Below are 17,909 nucleotides of genomic sequence, written 5' to 3' on the forward strand. Positions count from 1 at the left end.
ACGATATCAAAAGTATCCGATTCACCAAGAATTCTATCGAGGAACAAGCAACCGCGAGGGACGGTCGGAAAGCAAGACACACGCTCGTCCTGGAAGTCAGGACATTCAACAAGGATATGCACGAGTGTAAGAGGGACAATAAAATTTGGACAATAAGGAACAGGGCAGCGCTCCATTAAGTGACCGTCAGTTAAGCACGTATGGCCAATACGCAACCTCGTCAGAGCCGTTTCCCATCGCCGGTTACGGAGGTAGGAGGACGGCCATGAGGACACGCTACTCTTAAGAGTACGCAGTTTGTTACCAGTAACAGAAGACCAACAAGCCTGTCAATGGGTAAGGATGGAGGAATGAATAACTGGGTAAAAGTCGGAATAAGGAATACCTTTACGGGAGATGGGACAAGAGCGGCAGCATCCGCACGCTCATTTAAAGAGACACCAATATGGCTGGGAACCCAGCAAAACTCAACTGACTTAAATTTACTGGAAATATGAAACATCCAATGCTGAATCTCGACAACCACTGGATGGACCGGATTAAAGGACCCAAGAGCCATGAGACATACCCCTAAGAAAAAAGAGGAAGAGATGCAGATTGGAACGGGAACGTCGTTCCCTATATAGGTGAAGAAAATGAATCGCGGAACAACTTGAGAGTCGCACCCTATCTCAAGAACGGCGAAGAAGGTTAGGTAGAGAAATAGAAACAATTGAACTCAAGCTACAAGAATCATACAAGACCCAAGAGAGGCAAACAGAGCAAAAGGCCATCAGTGAAATAGAGAGAAATCCGAAATATTTTTTTCTCCTATGCAAAATCAAGATCAAAAACCACATCTAGTATCGGGCCCCTGCGAAAGGGAGATGGAACTTTCACAGATGACAACAAAGAAATGAGCGAGTTACTGAGGACGCAGTACGACTCTGTTTTCAGCGAGCCATTAAACGCACTAAAGATTGATAACCCAAATGAATTTTTCATGGATATGATATCAACATCAAATCATATATCAGACGTCACCCTATCCACACTGGATTTTGAAGAAGTCATAAACAGTATGCCTATGCACTCTACACCAGGCCCGGATTCTTGGAACGCCATATTCATCAAGAACTGTAAAAAACCACTATCGCAGGCCCTCCACATTCTGTGGAGACAAAGCCTAGATACTGGCGTTATCCCTGACATACTAAAAACAGCAGAGATAGCACCACTCCATAAAGGAGGAAATAAGGCAGAGGCAAAAAATTACAGACCGATAGCACTAACATCGCACATCATAAAACTTTTTGAGAGAGTGCTAAGAAGTAAGATCACAAAATACATGGAATCACAGCATCTCCATAACCCCGGACAACATGGTTTCAGAACAGGGCGCTCTTGCCTGTCGCAGTTGCTGGACCACTATAATATGGCATTAGATGCTATGGAAGACAAACAAAACGCTGATGTAATCTACACAGATTTCGCAAAAGCTTTTGATAAATGTGACCATGGTGTTATTGCACATAAAATGCGTTCAAAAGGAATTACCGGAAAAATAGGCAGATGGATCTACAATTTCCTGACCAACAGAACCCAATGTGTAATAGTCAACAAAATAAAATCCAGCCCATCAACCGTGAAGAGCTCAGTCCCCCAGGGTACTGTGCTTGCCCCAGTACTTTTTCTCATCCTCATATCGGACATAGACAAGAACACAACCTATAGCACTGTATCATCCTTTGCAGATGACACTATGATCTTCATGAGAGTAGGCAACATAGAGGACACAGCAAACCTCCAGTCAGATGTAGATCAAGTCTTTCTATGGGCTACAGAAAATAATATGGTGTTTAACGAAGATAAGTTCCAGCTCATGCGCTACGGAAAAAATGAAAATATAAAAACGGAAACCACGTACAAAACTCAGGCAAATCATAACACAGAACGAAAAGGCAATGTAAAGGATCTGGGTGTACTCATGTCGGAAGACCTTACCTTTAAAGAACACAATAAAGTAGCCGTCACAACTGCAAGAAAAATTAAAGGTTGGATAACAAGAACTTTTCACACTAGAGGTGCTATACCGATAATGATACTTTTCAAAACGCTTGTGCTCTCTAGAGTGGAGTACTGCTGCACAATGACAGCCCCTTTCAAAGCTGGAGAAATTGCTGACCTAGAGAGCGTGCAGAGATCCTTTACTGCTAGAATCCACTCAGTAAAACATCTAAACTATTGGGACCAACTAAAGAGCCTAAATCTGTACTCCCTTGAGCGCAGGCGGGAGAGATACATAATAATTTACAAGTGGAAAATATTAGAGGGGCTGGTCCCAAACCTGCACACAGAAATAACATCACATGAGACCACAAGACATGGCAGGATGTGCAGAATACCCCCGTTGAAGAGCAGAGGTGCAACAGGTACTGTGAGAGAGAACTCTATCAACATCAGAGGCCCGAGACTGTTCAACACGCTTCCGCTACACATAAGGGACATAACTGGCAGACCCCTCACAGTGTTCAAGAGAACTTGACAAGCACCTCCAAAGGATGCCTGATCAACCAGGCTGTGACTCATACGTCAGGCTGCGAGCAGCCGCGTCCAACAGCCTGGTTGATCAGTCCAGCAACCAGGAGGCCTGGTCGACGACCGGGCCGCGGGGACGCTAAGCCCCGGAAGCACCTCAAGGTAAACTCAAGGTAGGGCACTACGAGAGTCAACAACAACTACCAAGGTAGATTGACAACGAGAAAGCAGGAGATGAAGAGCGTAGAGAATAGCATAAAGTTCCGCTGTGAAGATTCTAGTCTCCGGAGGTAGGCGACATATACAAGTGCTGTCAGGAAAAACAACAGAGTAGCCCACACCGTCAGCAGACTTGGCCCCATCGGTGAAGATGGAAACGGAGCGGGAGTGCGAAGAAAAGTGCTCAAGGAAAAGCGTTTCAGAACTGTAGGAGGGGTAAAAGCTTTAGTAATGCGGGTTAAGGATGTACAAAACTTTGGAAGGGGGGACTCTCCACGGAGGTAAGGAAGGAACAACATGAGGGAAAATATTAGAAATACGAACTGAAAGAGAATCCTGTAAGCGTGATAACCGGACAGAGATAAGGAGGTGGTGAAGAGGAACAGGAACCACAGGAGGGGTAAAAGTTAAAGCACGACAGAGGCGAGAGGAAGGATGTTGCAAGGACCGCGCAAGATAGCGAAGACAGTAGCGATCACGGCGGGCCTGGAGAGATAAGAAGCCAGTGTCAACATACAAGCTGAGGACGGGAGTCGAATGAAAGGCATCAGAGCTGAAGCGCAACCCAGTATGATGCAAAGCATCAAGACAGCAAAGAGTAGAAGGAGAAGCAGACGAGTAAGCAGGGCAACCATAATCGAGTTTAGACAGGACGAGAGAGGAATGTAAAGCACCTATCTGCTCCCCAAGAAGTATGGGACAATACCTGAAGAAGGGTGAGGATCTTAGAGCATTCAACTCGGAGGTAAGAGATATGGGCTGACCAAGACAAACGAGTGTCAAAGACTAACCCCAAAAGCTTAGCGGAATCCCTGTACACAATGGGATGACCATAAAGCGACAAAACGTTCAAAAACGTGACAAGTAACCATACGTTCTAAAAGTTTTAGACACAACTCGTGAGGACAATAAGGCAGAGACCCTGGTTTGCGAACAGGGAGGACAACGGCATCGAGCCAGTCCTCAGGGACTGACGACGACTCCCAGATCCGATTATACAGACTCAGTAAATACTGAGACGTGCATGGAGGGAGATGGCGAAGCATCTCATAATGAATACCATCAGAGCCCACTGCCGTAGAACTGCAGAGGGCTAGGGCAGACCGAAGTTCAGAGAGAGAGAGAGCGAGAGAGAGAGAGAGAGAGAGAGAGAGAGAGAGAGAGAGAGAGAGAGAGAGAGAGAGAGAGAGAGAGAGAGAGAGAGAGAGAGAGAGAGAGAGAGAGAGAGAGAGAGAGAGAGAGAGAGAGAGATAGAGCGAGAGCGAGAGAGAGAGAGAGAGAGAGAGAGAGAGAGAGAGAGAGAGAGAGAGAGAGAGAGAGAGAGAGAGAGAGAGAGAGAGAGAGAGAGAGAGAGAGATAGAGCGAGAGCGAGAGAGAGAGAGAGAGAGAGAGAGAGAGAGAGAGAGAGAGAGAGAGAGAGAGAGAGAGAGAGAGAGAGAGAGAGAGAGAGAGAGAGAGAGAGAGAAGGGATCATTATAGGGAATTCGGAGATGAGTGCAGAAATCTAAAGGAAGAGATTCAAGGACAGATTAACGAAGAAGGAAAGATTGAGGAAGATGAGAACCAGAACTAACAGAAGAAAAGTGGGAACCCAGTTTGGTCGCGGCCTGCAACGGGTCCGCCACAAGAGTACCATGGAGGTGAAGGACCGGCGAGACATCGGGAACGAACTTACGGGGTTAAAAGGTCTATTTACCCGGCTTCTGGCATTTGTGTAGACGTTAGTTAGCTTACTTAATTTATTATGTACCCCATACCCATCCTGTGGGCGGTAGTGGAAAGAGTTACAGAGGCAAATACTGGGCTCAGAGACTGAACCCCAACATTAATTAGCTAAGCAAGCAATTTGCTAAGCTAAGCAATTGTGGAGAAACAATTTAAACTCCAGACATTGTTCCTCGGGGCTATACACAATTATTTTATACATTGTCCCTTTGGTTTTGTGCCTGCTTGTCGTTGGATATATATATATACAAGGCTATATATATACAGACTTAACATTTATTAAAGACAAGTACCATAAATACTTGTGGTTGTATAGATATAGCATCACCCCATCTGCGGAGTGATGCGGGGATCGACCGGGGTTCAATCCCCGGCCAAAGGCGGAAACATAGGGGCAGAGTTTCTTTCACCCTGATGTGGCTGTTCATCCAGCAGTAAATAGGTACCTGGGAGTTAGACAGCTGCTACGGGCTGCTTCCTGGGGGTGTGTGTGAAAATTAGGATTAGGGACCTGCCCCAAACGCTATGCGTGCTAGTGGCTGTATAAGAATGTAAGAACTCTTGTATATATAAATAAATAAATAAAACTAGAAAATAAACATCTTTAAAATTTCACATTGAAGATTTATCTTAGATTATCCTTTAAGAAAACCAACTCGGTGCTTGTTTTCTGTTATGAGTGTTTATGGGGAAGCTTCTATATTTAATAATATCGCGATTATAGGCATCGGGAGCAGAAATTTCAATGTATAGGAGGACCAAAGGTTAGAAATAACTTAATACACAAAGTAAACTGAACTGATTATAAATGATCTTCAAAACCTTCCAAATATTCAATGCGACATTCTTGATATACAGGTACAGTATATTTATTTATTCAAGAGTTCTTACATTCTGGTAAAGTCACTAGCACGCTTTATTTGTGCAGGTTCCTTATCCTAATTTTCCCTGGCATACCAGGTAGCCATTCACTGCTGGGTGAACAGAGGCTACAGTTAAGGATTGGCGCAAAGTTAATCCGCCCCGCCCAGGATGCCACCCCACAACATCCTGACTAATAATTACACAGTGAGAGTAATCACACTAACGTGATGTATCAACGAGAAAATCCATCGGAGCCGTGATGAGGGTTCGAACCTATAAGTTGGATAGAACTTCAGGTTGTAATCCTTTTGACCATGTGGTGGCCAGGTTGTCTGGGGCCTGGGACCACCCACCACATAGGTTCCAATCTTCATCACGGCTCCTACGGATTTTCTCAAGCTGACTAACTCCTAAGTACCTACTTACAGCTAGGTGAACAGCTACATTAGGTGATAGGAAATGCGTCCAATCATTTTTGTCCCGCCTGGGATTCGAACCCGAAATTCTCTAATGAGTCGAGAAAGAACCCGACTGTACTACCAGGATATTAATATTAATTAATATTATTAATATTAATAATTAATAATATTAATTATTAATAATTAATATTATTAATATTAATATCTTACAATATTGTCTATCACTCTAATATTTAGAAATATTAACCACTAGCACATTATTTTTTATAGTATTTTAATTTGTATGTAAATCAACAGACAATTATAATACTAATTATTATATCGGGGACAAGCAGCCTGTATATATATATATATATACGTTAGGCTTATATCGAGGGCCCCCCCCCCTCCCCCAGGACGAATTACTGACCCTCCCCAGGGTGCAACCCCACACGAGCTAACTAACTCCTGGGTACCTATTTACTGCTAGGTGAACAGAGGCATTAGGTGATAGGAAACGTGCTTAACCATTTCTGTCCCGTCAGGGGAATCGAACCCGGAATTTCCGATTGTAAGTCGAGAACTAACCCAATTGTAGTACCGAAACCTTAACTGTATGGCAGATTCCTTGTACTCAAACGAATGTGTGTTCAAAGCTAAAATATTAATTGTGACTGTGTTCGATTCGACTGTGATCCTGACTGCACTGAGCTCCTCAAGACACAACTGTGACGTGCTTGTGTCTGAAGCAAGAGGCAGATATTATATAATAATCAGTGATGGCGTCGGAGTTAAGTCTCTTGTGGATCTCGTGCCATATAGGCCCCGAGTGCGTGACAGAACCCAGCGAGTCAAGGAATATGTTATACAAGAGTTGATCACGACCCAGGACTGCCTGCGAGCGACACGAGGCTGTAATATACCGACACCTGCAACAGAATCAACCAGCCCTGAGGTGTATGGCCACGTCTGACGTACAACATAAACTAAAAAAATAAACTGTGGCAAAGTGAAATTCCCACCAGTTGTTCCATTATAAATGCACACAACTAACCAAAGCAACAAGGAACAGTTGTTCATGGAACATCTTAGGGTGGTTCACAGTCGCAGGGAGATCATAACTTTAACATTATGTGGATTTAAGATCGTGTATAGTGAAAATTATGTAAAACTAAAGACATGTAGTAAAGAGTCTATATAGAGGAAATTGTGTGTAGTAAAAATCATGTATAATGAAGAATGTGTATAGTAAAGATTCTGTATAATGGAGATTGTGTATAGTAAAGATTGTACACACCAAATTGTACTCACCTAATTGTCCTTGCGGGGGTTGAGCTTTGGCTCTTTGGTCCCGCCTCTCAACTGTCAATCAACTGGTGTACAGATTCTTGAGCCTACTGGGCTGTCATATCTACATTTCAAACTGAAATTGAAATTGAAATAAGTTTATTGAGGTAAAATACACACAAAGGGATGAGGTAGCTCAAGCTATTCTCACACCGTTCAGTACAACGTGTTAATATATACATAGACACACATCACAAATAAACATATTACCAAACATTCTGAGAATTTCAAACTGTGTATGGAGTCAGCCTCCACCACAACACTGCCTAATACATTCCATTTACTAACTACTCTGACACTGACAAAATTCTTTCTAACGTCTCTGTGGCTCATCTGGGTACTAATTTTCCACCTGTGTCCCCTTGTTCGTGTCCCATCCGTGCTGAAGAGTTTGTCTTTGTCCACCCTGTCAATTCCACTGAGAATTTTGTAGGTGGTTATCATGTCTCCCCTTACTCTTCTGTGCGTGTGTGTGACAGTTGAGGTGTACCCTGTATTTCGTTTTAGCTCTTCATTTTAACCATACCTAAATATCTGGAATTTGTCACTGATAAATAGTATGACATTCTCCATTGTGTATAATGGAGAATGTGTTTCAGATAATGAAGGTCATCAGCCGGGCTACGCAACACGACTGTCATCTGGACACACATGTGCGGTGTCCCGTCTGACAAGTGGCTGACAACACTGCGCCAGCCACCAGAGGTGGGGTCGGGGCCGGGTGGGGTCCTGACCCGGTGGGGGTCGTGACCTGCTGGGGTCGGGGCCGGGCCCGGTGGGGGTCGTGACCCGGTATCATGGGCTGGTACAGGGCTAACCACTAACCAAAATCCACTAACCACTAACTTTAATCCACTAACAAAAGGAAAGGAATAGTTTACTGTGGTACAAGGTCAGATGTAGTTCAGGTAGTTTCAAACTTCTATGTCAAAAACGATGAGCACTATTTGCGGAGAACATGTCCTCGTTATGATGAAGGCAAATGGGAGGACCTTCGACAAGCCACCGGCTTCCTGTCCTCGTCGAGGCCACTAGTGTTAATGGACCTCGTGTAAATTCAGGTATAAACCTCCATGACTACTTGGACATATTTACGGAAACCAAATTGGGGGTGGCAGGAGGCAATGGTTGTGTTCCGCAGACTACTACATAAGGCGCACCTTGGTCGTAACTCCTCACGCGGCTAAAGGACTGCGACAGAAATTATCCCTCGAAGTTTCCCTTTGTTTTCAGATTTTCTTACTGTGGAGGAAGACCGTATGGCTCCGGTTCTCAGGGCGGTACCCCGGTGCGGCCACCATGTGATCACACGCATTTAACGAATATTCTAAACAAGGTGAGAGAGGGAGGGGGAGATGGTGAAGCATATGAGAGTGGATCTCATGGAAGCCGCGGCGGCAGTGCCAATGTGGGAGAGCAAAGCGAGGTTCATGATCAACGGAACATGATCATGCAGATTAAGTAAAGTACGCGAATCAGCACTTGACCTTTGAGGAAGGAATTTGGGAGGGATGGAACCGGTGTCAGCAAGTGCCAGTACGAGCTGTTCTCCGTTATCATCGTCACTGGCTAAGCACCAAGATGGTGTTGAATTGTTGTTGTTGAACACCACCAGTCTCCGTGGTGTAGTGGTAAGACACTCGCCTGGCGTTCCGCGAGCGCTGTCATGGGTTCGTATCCTGGCCGGGGAGGATTTACTGGGCGCAAATCCTTAACTGTAGCCTCTATTTAACGCAACAGTAAAATGTGTACTTGGATGAAAAAACGATTCTTCGCGGCAGGGGATCGTATTCCAGGGACTTGCCCGAAACGCTACGCGTACTAGTGGCTGTATAAGAATGTAGCAACTCTTGTATATATCTCAAAAAAAAAAAGAATTGGTATCTTTCAAATCTTCTAAATACAGTGAGTAGTAGTCTTACACTTGTCTTAGAGTTGACAATGGAGAAGTAATATCTCCAACTCTCCCATTTAGAAGAACGAATAACCTTGCAAGCAACAACACTAGCTCTCTTGAATAAAATTAGACTACGACGTTTGCCTAAATCTGAACATCTTCCAAACTGCTCGCTTATTGCAAACAAAACTGGCACAATTAAACTTCTACCAATTAATTAATTAATTAATTAGTAATTTCTGGAGACCCCTGCCGGTGTGTTGCTGAAGAGTAGAAGTGGTGTTTAGGCACCGTGACGATACTGTAGAGGACTGGCCCATGATTTACTGAGAAAGGTGAACTCGCCAGCGTGAGTACCATAGAAGACAGACTCAGGGGGGGAACACTGAGAGTAGTAGGGTGTAAGCGCTACAGGGGAATTTTTTTTTCTGGGAGAAAATTCCCCTGTAGCGCTTCGGGGTTTCAGGTGAATTTGTAAATTCCCCTGTAGCGCTTTAGGGTTTTCAGGAGAATTTGGGGAGTCACAGATTTGGAATTAGGGAATTCTTATAATGAAAAATAATGTCATACGAGTTTGTTAAAGTTCTTATAAGAAAAATAATTTCCGAGACATAGAAGTTTGTTAAGGCCTTATGGGAGAAATTCAAATAACGTGTGTAGCTCTTTAGGGCTTCCAGGAGAACTCTACGGACATATTTTACATGTTTTCAACTTACAAAATCGTCTATGTAAGCCATAGTTTTCATGTAAATTTAGAAAATCACCTGTGTAAGTCATCGTTTTCAGGGTTTCGTACATCACACCCCCCTCCCTCCCCCCTTACCTCGCAATCTGTCGCGTCACCTTTATTTACTTTACGGCCGGCCAGCCAGACATCGCATACAGGGTACCTCTTATCTTATCTTATCCATAATATCTGGACCGTCCCTCCTCTCTCTCTCTCTCTCCTTTCATTCAGTTCAACTATTTTCCAACATCGTATGTTTGCTCCTTTTCATTAAGCAAGTCATTTTTACACGAATAAATCATGTTAGTAAGCATGTTCTAGCTCACGTTCCCCCCACCTTAGTCCCCTGTCGTATAATGAATACTATCATTCCAATCCCTCTAAAATTTAAAAATAATCATATTTCAAATGTAGATCAATACAGTAATTTAGTTACCAAGCTCCAGCGCTTGTCCTCCGCCTTAGCTCTCTCTCGTATCTTCGTTAGTATCAGTCCAATTTCCCTGAAATTTCTACCCTCTGTATTTCAGGCACCGTAAATAAGATCAAAACAGTTACCAAGCTCCAGCGCTTGTCCTCCGCCTTAGTTCTCGTTCGTATCTTCGTTAGTATCAGTCCAATTTCCCTGAAATTTTTACCCTCTGTATTTCGGGCACCGTAAATAAGATCAAAACAGTTACCAAGCTCCAGCGCTTGTCCTCCGCCTTAGTTCTCGTTCGTATCTTCGTTAGTATCAGTCCAATTTCCCTGAAATTTCTACCCTCTGTATTTCAGGCACCGTAAATAAGATCAAAACAGTTACCAAGCTCCAGCGCTTGTCCTCCGCCTTAGTTCTCGTTCGTATCTTTGTAAATAAACCATCAATTTCCCTTAAATTTTTACCCTCTGTATTTCAGACACCGTAAATAAAATCAAGTCAGTTATCGAGCTCCAGCTCTCGTCCCCACCTTAATTCTCTTTCGTATCTTTGTAAATAAACCATCAAGTTCCCTTAAATTTTTACCCTCTGTATTTCAGACACCGTAAATAAAATCAAGTCAGTTATCGAGCTCCAGCTCTCGTCCCCGCCTTAATTCTCTTTCGTATCTTTGTAAATAACCCATCAATTTCCCTAAAATTAAAAGCAGACATACTTCAAAGTTAGTAAATAAGATCAAGTCAGTTACTGAGCTCCAGCTCTCGTCCCCCACCCTCTTCCACCCTCAAGTCTTTGTAAATAAACCATCAATTTCCCCGAAATTTTTACCCTCTGTATTTCAGACATAGTAAATATGATGAAAACAATTATAAAACTCTAGCTCTTGTCCTCTGTCCAAGTTCACTCCTGTAAATTCATTACTATCAATCCAAATCCCCCTGAGATTTAAACACCCAACTACATTTTCAGACATAGTAAATAAAAACCAGTTCAGTTATCAATATTTCAACAAAATATACAAAAAGGAGAAACAAAACTACATCTGAAAGGTTAGGAAAAGGATAATATATTCAACAAACTACATCTGAAAGGTTAGGAAAAGGATAATATATTCAACAAACTACATCTGAAAGGTTAGGAAAAGGATAATATATTCAACAAACTACATCTGAAAGGTTAGGTTAAAGGGTTGGGGAATAAGAACATAAGATAGAACCTACTAAATACACTAAGATTACAAGAGGTTAGGTTAAGGGGTTGGGGAATAAGAACATAAGATAGAACCTACTAATACAACTTATGGGCAACTTGATGAACTTTAACAAATAACCCTTGATCTGCAAAAATGACCATTTGAGAAATTAGCCCTTGAAACGAGTAAGTTCCCATATATAACAAAAATCCTTTGAAATGGTTAAATACCCAATCTTAAACAAATAACACTTGAAATGCAAAACGTCCATTTGAGAAATTATCCCTTGAAATGAGTAAATGCCCATATATAACAAAAATTCTTTGAAATGCTTAAATATCCAATCTCTAACAAATAGCACTTGAAATGCAAAAACGTCCATTTGAGAAATTATAATTCTTTGAAATGCTTAAATATCCAATCTCTAACAAATAGCACTTGAAATGCATAAGTGACCATTTGAGAAATTAACTAATGAAATGAGTAAATGAATATGAGACAATGATTGACGAAACACAAAGACAAGAAGGAATACTTAAGTTAGATCATGTCTGGTTGGACTAGATAAGTTAGGATACATCAGTTTGGGAAAGTAAGATTAAGTTAGGTAAGACAAGTTAGGTTAGGATAGGATAGGTAAAGTTAGGTAAGATAGGGAAGGTAAGGTAAGTTATGTTAAGCAGAATAAGTTAGGTAAGTTAAGTTAGGATAGGTAAAGTTAGGTTATGAAAGGTAAGTTAAGTTAGGATAGGTAAAGTTAGGTTAAGTTAGGGAAGGTAAGGTAAGTTATGTTAGGATAGGTAAAGTTAGGTAAGATAGGGAAGGTAAGGTAAGTTATGTTAGGATAGGTAAAGTTAGGTTATGAAAGGCAAGTTAAGTTAGGATAGGTAAAGTTAGGTTAAGTTAGGGAAGGTAAGGTAAGTTATGTTAGGATAGGTAAAGTTAGGTAAGATAGGGAAGGTAAGGTAAGGTATGTTAGGATAGGTAAAGCTAGGTTTAGGAACGTTACGTTAACTAAGTAACATTGGGTGGAGAGGATAGGTTACGTAGGTTTGAACAGTGTAGTTCAGAGAACAGTTTTAGGGTAAAGCAACTAAGAAAATATGTTTTAACAGAAATGCAGGTTTGGTATGAAAAGCTGAACTAGTTACATTTTGGAGAGAAAATTTTATGACTGAAGATGTCTTAAAGAATAACATGATGGAAGAAGGAGAGTTTCTTTGATGAATGAAGGTGTCTTAGAGAACAACATGATGGAAGAAGGAGAGTTTCTTTGATGAATGAAGGTGTCTTAGAGAACAACTTTGGAGAACGAAGATGAATTAGAGATCGCTTTGATGACTCTGAGAATAACTCTGGTCAACGAATATGGGTTGGAAAGTTTCTCTAATGAACGAAGGTGAGTTAAGATTAACTTTTATGATTTAGAGAACATCTTTGGTAGCTCTGAGAAAGACTTTGTTGTCTTAGAGAATAACTTTCAGGACTTAGAGAATGTCTTTGATGAATGGAAGTGAGTTAGAGAATAACATATCATGACTGAGAATAACTTTTGATAACTCTTAGAACAACTTTGATGTCTTAGAGAATAACTTTAGATGTCTCTGAGAATGTCTTTGGATAACTCTGAGATTAACTTTGATGTCTTTGAAACAACTTTGACGTCTCTTGGAATAACTTTTGTGGACATGAGAATATCTTTGGATAACTCTGAGATTAACTTTGATAGCTCTGGGAATAACTTTTATGATTTTGAGAACATCTTTGATGTCTTGGAGAACAACATTGATGTTTAGAGAACAACTTTGATGACCAAGATTAACTTTAGATGTCTCTGAGAATAACTTTATAACATAGAAATTAACTTTAGATGTCTCTGAAAATAACTTTGATGACTTCGAGAATAACATTTGATGACTCTGAGAACAAGTTTGATAGCTCTGAGAATAACTTTAGATGTCTCTGAAAATAACTTTGATGAAAGAAGATGTCTTAGATTAACTTTTGATGACTTTGAAAACAAGTTTGATGAACAAAGATGTTTTGAAAGTTTCTCTGACGAACGAAGGTGACTCTGAGAATAACTTTTATGTCTTAGAGAAGAACATTGATGGTTTAGAGAGAATATCTTTGATGAAAAATGATGTCTTAGATTAACTTTGATGACTCTGTGAATAAGTTTGATGACTTTGAGAACAAGTTTGATAGCTCTGAGAATGACTTTTATGCCTCTGAGAATAACTTTGATGAATAAAGATGTTTTGGAAAGTTTCTCTGAAGAACGAAGGTGACTCTGAGAATAACTTTTGTTAGCTCTTTGAATAACTTTGATGAACGAGAGTGAGTTAGAGATTACCTTTGTTAACTCTGAGATCAACTTTGATGAACAAAAGAGAGTTAGAGATTACATTTGATAACTCTAAGATTAACTTTAGATGTCTCTGAGACAAACTTTTATAACATAGAAATTAACTTTAATGACCAAAAGTGAGTTAGAGAATACCTTTTGATGACTCTGAGAATAATTTTGATAGCTCTGAGAATGACTTTTGTTGTCTTGGAATAACTTTTGATTGTGCTGAGAATAACTTTGAGGGCTTAGAGAATGTCTTTGATGAATGGAAGAGTCCCATTGAAGTCTTTGATGTCTCGAAGGATGTCTTAGAGTGTAACTTTGGTGTCTTTGAGTAAGTCCTTGATGTATTGAAGAGTGTCTTTGATTTCTCGAAGAGTAACTTTGGTGTAACGGAGAGCACCTTTGACTATTTTTCTTACTTAGCGACATATAATTTTAGTTACGAAAGTGTTGAAAAAGTTACATTTGACTATTTTAGTGCTCCACAAAGTATAAATGTCAGTTAAGAACGACGATGATAGATATCTTTGACTATATTTTCTTACTTGACGATGGATAAAGTTAGTTATGAACAGTGCTGAAAAGATTCCTTTGACAATTTTTAGCTAAGCGAAAGGCTGTTTTAGTTAAGAACGGGGTTGAATGAGGTTAATCCTGACTATTTTCAGATGAGAGAAGTGATATTTCAGTTAAGAAATGACAAGGAAACATGATGAAGTAACTATTTTTAGTTGACCGATGAATACTTTTAGTTGAGCAAAAGCCAAAACATGATGAACATGACTTTTTCTGATGATTGGCAGATAATTTTAGTTAAGAAATGACAATGAAACATGTTGAACACGGTTATTTTCTGATGAATGGGGAATATGTTTAGTTAAGAAATGATGAAAGTTATTATTTTTAGTTGATTGACGATGGATAAAAGCTAGTTATGAACAGTTTTGGAAAGTTTCCTTTGACAATTTTTCTTGATGAAACATAGCGCCTGTTAAGAAAGTGCTGAAAAAGTTTCCTTTGACAATTTTTAGCTAAGAGAAAGGTTGTTTTAGTTAAGAACAGTGTTGAACGAGGCTATTTCTGACTATTTTTAGTTGACTGGATAATAGGTTTAGTTGAGAAATGACGAAAGTGACTATGTTTTAGTTGATTGGCGAAAGATTTTTTTAGTTAAGGAACGTTAAATAACATGTAAGGGGAAAACCCGGAGAACATATGGGGAACATGGCAAAGAACACATGTAAGAAAAGTTGATGAATACAGTGAACATGCTGGGAATATGAACTTACAGAGAACATGAAAACATGATAAGGAGAATAGGGATTACAAAGAATGAACAATGGACTTGTGAAGAACATGGAGAATATGACAAAGAATGTAGAAAACATGTAAGTGAAGGTGAAAAAAAACGAAGTGATCTTGTGAGGAACATGAACTTGTAGAGGAACATGAATATTGACAAAGAACACAAAATATGGAAGTTAGCATGAATATTGAGTATAAAAGTTGTAAAGAGAACATGTGATGAATATGAAAACATAGAAAATATGACTAGAATTTGTAGAGAACATAATGAGACTAAGAGAAAGATTACATAAAAAATGGAGATACTTGTGAAAATATGAACTGAATGGGACTGTGAACATTTGAAGAACATGGAGTGAACACGGATGAGAATACGAAGAACACAGCGAATATAGAGAAAATATGCAAATACAGTACGATTATTGAAGGTTTGGATAAGTTGGGGATGAGAAGGTAAGGGAGGGAAAGGGTAAGAGTTAAGCTGGAGACGGACTTGATCGAAAATATTTATGTCTGATGATCTAAGGCTGAGGGAATGGAGTTTGGTTAATGCCCTGATTAATTTTACTACGTTAGAAAATAAGGTGATCTTAAATCTCATGTGATATAGTTGGAAATAAAGAACTTGCACAAATGAACTAAGCTGGGGCACAAGAGTTGAAACTTGATAACTGAACTGGTTTTTATTTACTATGTCTGAAAATGTAGTTGGGTGTTTAAATCTCAGGGGGATTTGGATTGATAGTAATGAATTTACAGGAGTGAACTTGGACAGAGGACAAGAGCTAGAGTTTTATAATTGTTTTCATCATATTTACTATGTCTGAAATACAGAGGGTAAAAATTTCGGGGAAATTGATGGTTTATTTACAAAGACTTGAGGGTGGAAGAGGGTGGGGGACGAGAGCTGGAGCTCAGTAACTGACTTGATCTTATTTACTAACTTTGAAGTATGTCTGCTTTTAATTTTAGGGAAATTGATGGGTTATTTACAAAGATACGAAAGAGAATTAAGGCGGGGACGAGAGCTGGAGCTCGATAACTGACTTGATTTTATTTACGGTGTCTGAAATACAGAGGGTAAAAATTTAAGGGAACTTGATGGTTTATTTACAAAGATACGAAAGAGAATTAAGGTGGGGACGAGAGCTGGAGCTCGATAACTGACTTGATTTTATTTACGGTGTCTGAAATACAGAGGGTAAAAATTTAAGGGAAATTGATGGTTTATTTACAAAGATACGAACGAGAACTAAGGCGGAGGACAAGCGCTGGAGCTTGGTAACTGTTTTGATCTTATTTACGGTGCCTGAAATACAGAGGGTAGAAATTTCAGGGAAATTTGACTGATACTAACGAAGATACGAACGAGAACTAAGGCGGAGGACAAGCGCTGGAGCTTGGTAACTGTTTTGATCTTATTTACGGTGCCCGAAATACAGAGGGTAAAAATTTCAGGGAAATTGGACTGATACTAACGAAGATACGAACGAGAACTAAGGCGGAGGACAAGCGCTGGAGCTTGGTAACTGTTTTGATCTTATTTACGGTGCCTGAAATACAGAGGGTAGAAATTTCAGGGAAATTGGACTGATACTAACGAAGATACGAGAGAGAGCTAAGGCGGAGGACAAGCGCTGGAGCTTGGTAACTAAATTACTGTATTGATCTACATTTGAAATATGATTATTTTTAAATTTTAGAGGGATTGGAATGATAGTATTCATTATACGACAGGGGACTAAGGTGGGGGGAACGTGAGCTAGAACATGCTTACTAACATGATTTATTCGTGTAAAAATGACTTGCTTAATGAAAAGGAGCAAACATACGATGTTGGAAAATAGTTGAACTGAATGAAAGGAGAGAGAGAGAGAGAGGAGGGACGGTCCAGATATTATGGATAAGATAAGATAAGAGGTACCCTGTATGCGATGTCTGGCTGGCCGGCCGTAAAGTAAATAAAGGTGACGCGACAGATTGCGAGGTAAGGGGGGAGGGAGGGGGGTGTGATGTACGAAACCCTGAAAACGATGACTTACACAGGTGATTTTCTAAATTTACATGAAAACTATGGCTTACATAGACGATTTTGTAAGTTGAAAACATGTAAAATATGTCCGTAGAGTTCTCCTGGAAGCCCTAAAGAGCTACACACGTTATTTGAATTTCTCCCATAAGGCCTTAACAAACTTCTATGTCTCGGAAATTATTTTTCTTATAAGAACTTTAACAAACTCGTATGACATTATTTTTCATTATAAGAATTCCCTAATTCCAAATCTGTGACTCCCCAAATTCTCCTGAAAACCCTAAAGCGCTACAGGGGAATTTACAAATTCACCTGAAACCCCGAAGCGCTACAGGGGAATTTTCTCCCAGAAAAAAAAATTCCCCTGTAGCGCTTACACCCTACTACTACTGAGTAGTGTAAGATAGAAGTGGACTCGCTGGGAAAGAAGGTGGCAGAATTTCTTTTATAGTGTCTTGTACGAAAGTGACACCTGCAGTGTTATGTTATGTACATATCTGTATATATTTAAAAAGTACACTTGGTAATGGTTCTGTTTAGCGTTGTTTACCACCTTTCCCGTGAGATTGACGATTACTACCAGTTCCTAACAACTAATTTATGACTTCGGTTGGAGCAAGTAAGAAGAGGCATTAAGGCCCCATAGAAAGTTTGATATGAAAAGAACCGGTTACTGGCTAAGTGGGTTCGCAACATTTCTGTTAGCGTTCTTACCCTCCTCCTTTTCAGAATCTAAAGACATGATGAAGAAAATCATGCCGGATTACCTAGCCAGGCCGTTGTTACCACGGGTACACGACTCCGGTGTTACACACTCACAGCCTCAACACTCAGAACCGCCGCCCCCACAGTGTGAGGCAGAACCTCCTCCACTGAGTTATCTGAGAGGACCAATAGGAAAGGTTTCAGAGG

This window comes from Procambarus clarkii, chromosome 22 (assembly GCF_040958095.1).
Source record: "Procambarus clarkii isolate CNS0578487 chromosome 22, FALCON_Pclarkii_2.0, whole genome shotgun sequence".
Classification (NCBI taxonomy): domain Eukaryota; kingdom Metazoa; phylum Arthropoda; class Malacostraca; order Decapoda; family Cambaridae; genus Procambarus; species Procambarus clarkii.